The 3,121-nt window shown below is 36.8% G+C and overlaps 1 non-coding gene across 1 annotated transcript; it reads right to left on the reverse strand.

The window, feature by feature from the left end:
- Window positions 1-3,014: 3,014 nt before the first annotated feature.
- Window positions 3,015-3,121, reverse strand: LOC115031690 (U6 spliceosomal RNA). The gene has a single exon (XR_003837349.1). It is a non-coding gene; the product is annotated as a U6 spliceosomal RNA (small nuclear RNA).

The following is a 3,121-nucleotide window of genomic DNA, read 5'->3' on the forward strand; positions in this document are numbered from 1 at the left end:
CTTTTATCACAATTGCTCTGTACTCCAGTTTTAGGTCAGGCATGGTGAATCCACCAGAGGTTCTTTTATCCTTGAGAAGAGTTTTTGCTATCCTAGGTCTTTTGTTATTCAAGATGAATTTGCAGATTGCCCTTTCTAATTCGTTGTAGAATTTGAGGAGGAATTTTGATGGGGATTGCATTGAATCTGTAGATTGCTTTTGGCAAGAAAGCCATTTTTACTATATTGATCATGCCAATCCATGAGCATGGGAGATCTTTCCATTTTCTGAGATCTTTTTAATTTCTTCTTCAGAGACTTGAAATTCTTATCATACAGGTCTTCTACTTCCTTAGTTAGAGTCATGCCAAGGTATTTTATATTATTAGTGACTATTGAGAGGGATGTTGTTTCCCTAATTTCTTTCTCAGCCTGTTTATCCTTTGTGCACAGAAAGGTCATTGACTTGTTTGAGTTAATTTTATATCCAGCTACTTCATTGAAGCTGTTTATCAGGCTTAGGAGTTCTCTGGTGGAATTTTTAGGGTCACTTATATATACTATCATATCATCTGCAAAAAGTGATATTTTCACTTCTTCCTTTCCAATTTATATCCCCTTGATCTCCTTTTGTTGTCGAATTGCTCTGGCTAGGACTTCATGTACAATGTTAAATAGGTAAAGAGAAAGTTCGCAGCCTTGTCTAGTCCCTGATTTTAGTGGGATTGCTTCCAGCTTCTCAGTATTTACTTTGATGTGGGCTACTGGTTTGCTGTAGATTGCTTTTATCATGTTTAGGTATGGATTTGAATTCCTGATCTTTAAAAGAATTTTATCATGAATGGGTGTTGGATTTTGTCAAATGCTTTCTCCGCATCTAACAAGATGATCATGTGGTTTTTGTGTTTGAGTTTGTTTATATACTGGATTACTTTGATGGATTTCCATATATTGAACCATCCTTGCATACCTGGAATGAAACCTACTTGGTTGGGGTGGATGATTGTTTTGATGTGTTCTTGGATTCGGTTAGTGAGTATTTTATGGAGTATTTTTGCATTTATATTCATAAGGGAAATTGGTCTGAAGTTCTCTATCTTTGTTGGGTCTTTTTGTGGTTTAGGTATCAGAGTAATTGTGGCTTCATATAATGTGTTGGGTAGAGTACCTTCTACTTTTATTTTGTGGAATAGTTTGTGAAGAACTGGGATTAGATCTTCTTTGAAGGTCTGAAAGAACTCTGCACTAAACCCATCTGGTCCTGAGCTTTTTTTTGGCTGGGAGACTATTAATGACTGCTTCTATTTCTTTAGTGGATATCGGACTGTTTAGATCATTAACCTGATCTTCGTTTAACTTTGGTACCGGGTATCTGTCTAGAAACTGGTCCATTTCATCCAGGTTCTCCAGTTTTGTTGAGTATAGCCTTTTGCAGAAGGATCTGATGGTGTTTTAGATTTCATCAGGATCTGTTGTTGTATTTCCCTTTTCATTTCTGATTTTGTTAATTAGGATGCTGTCCCTGTGCCCTCTAGTGAGTCTGGCTAAGGGTGTATCTTTCTTGTTGATTTTCTCAAAGAACCAGCTCCTCATTTGGTTAATTCTTTGAATAGTTCTTGTTTCCACTTGGTTGATTTCGCCCCTGAGTTTGATTACTTCCTGTCGTCTACTCCTCTTGGGTGAATTTGCTTCCTTCTGTTCTAGAAATTTTAGGTGTGTTGTCAAGCTGCTAGTGTGCTGTCTCTCTAGTTTCTTTTTGGAAGCACTCAGAGCTATGAGTTTTCCTCCTAGAAATGCTTTGTGTCCCATAAGTTTGGGTATGTTGTGGCTTCATTTTTATTAAACTCTAAAAAGTCCTTAATTTGTTTCTTTATTCCTTCCTTCACCAAGGTATCATTGAGAAGAGTGTTGTTCAGTTTCCACATGAATGTTGGCTCTCTATTATTTATTTTGTTATTGAAGATTCATGGTGATCTGATAGGATGCATGGGACAATTTCAATATTTTTGTATCTGTTGAGGTTTGTTTTGTGACCAATTATGTGGTCAATTTTGGAGAAGGTACCATGAGGTGCTGAGAAGAAGGTATATCCTCTTGTTTTAGGATAAAATATTCTGTAGATACCTGTTAGATCCACTTGTTTCATAGCTTCTGTTAGTTTCACTGTGTCCCTGTTTAGTTTCTGTTTCCATGATCTGTCCATTGGTGAAAGTGTTGTGTTGAAGTCTCCCACTATTATTGTGTGAGGTGCAATGTGTGGTTTGAGCTTACTAAAGTTTCTTTAATGAATGTGGCTGCCCATATATTTGGAGCATAGATATTCAGAATTGAGAGTTCCTCTTGGAGGATTTTACCTTTGATGAGTATGAAGTGCTCCTCCTTGTCTTTTTTGATGACTTTGGGTTGGAAGTCAAATTTATTAGATATTAGAATGGCTACTCCAGCTTGTTTCTTCAGACCATTTGCTTGGAAAATTGTTTTCCAGCCTTTCATTCTGAGGTAGTGTCTGTCATTTTCCCTGAGATGGGTTTCCTGTAAGCAGCAAAATGTTGGGTCCTGTTTGTGTAGCCAGTCTGTTAGTCTATATCTTTTTATTGGGGAATTGAGTCCATTTATATTAAGAGATATTAAGTAAAAGTAACTGTTGCTTCCTATTATTTTTGTTGTTAGAGTTGGCTTTCTGTTCTTGTGGCTGTCTTCTTTTTGGTTTGTTGAAGGATTGCTTTGTTGTTTTTTCTAGGGTTTGGTTTCCATCTTTGTATTGTTTCTTTGGGTTTTGTTTGTTTGTTTGTTTGTTTTGGTTTTTTTTTTTTTTCTGTTATTATCCTTTGAAGGGCTGGATTCCTGGAAAGATAATGTGTGAATTTGGTTTTGTCATGGAATACTTTGGTTTCTCCATCTACAGTAATTGAAAGTTTGGCTGGGTATAGTAGCCTGGGCTGGCATTTGTGTTCTCTTAGTGTCTGTATAACATATGTCCAGAATCTTCTGGCTTTCATAGTCTCTGGTAAAAAATCTGGTGTAATTCTGATAGAAAAAATATGGAACGCTTCACGAATTTGCATGTCATCCTTGCGCAGGGGCCATGCTAATCTTCTCTGTATCTTTCCAATTTTAGTGTATGTGCTGCTGAAACAAGCAC

Source organism: Mus caroli, unplaced genomic scaffold, assembly GCF_978045245.1.
Source record: "Mus caroli unplaced genomic scaffold, Mus_caroli_1 scaffold_8, whole genome shotgun sequence".
NCBI lineage: Eukaryota > Metazoa > Chordata > Mammalia > Rodentia > Muridae > Mus > Mus caroli.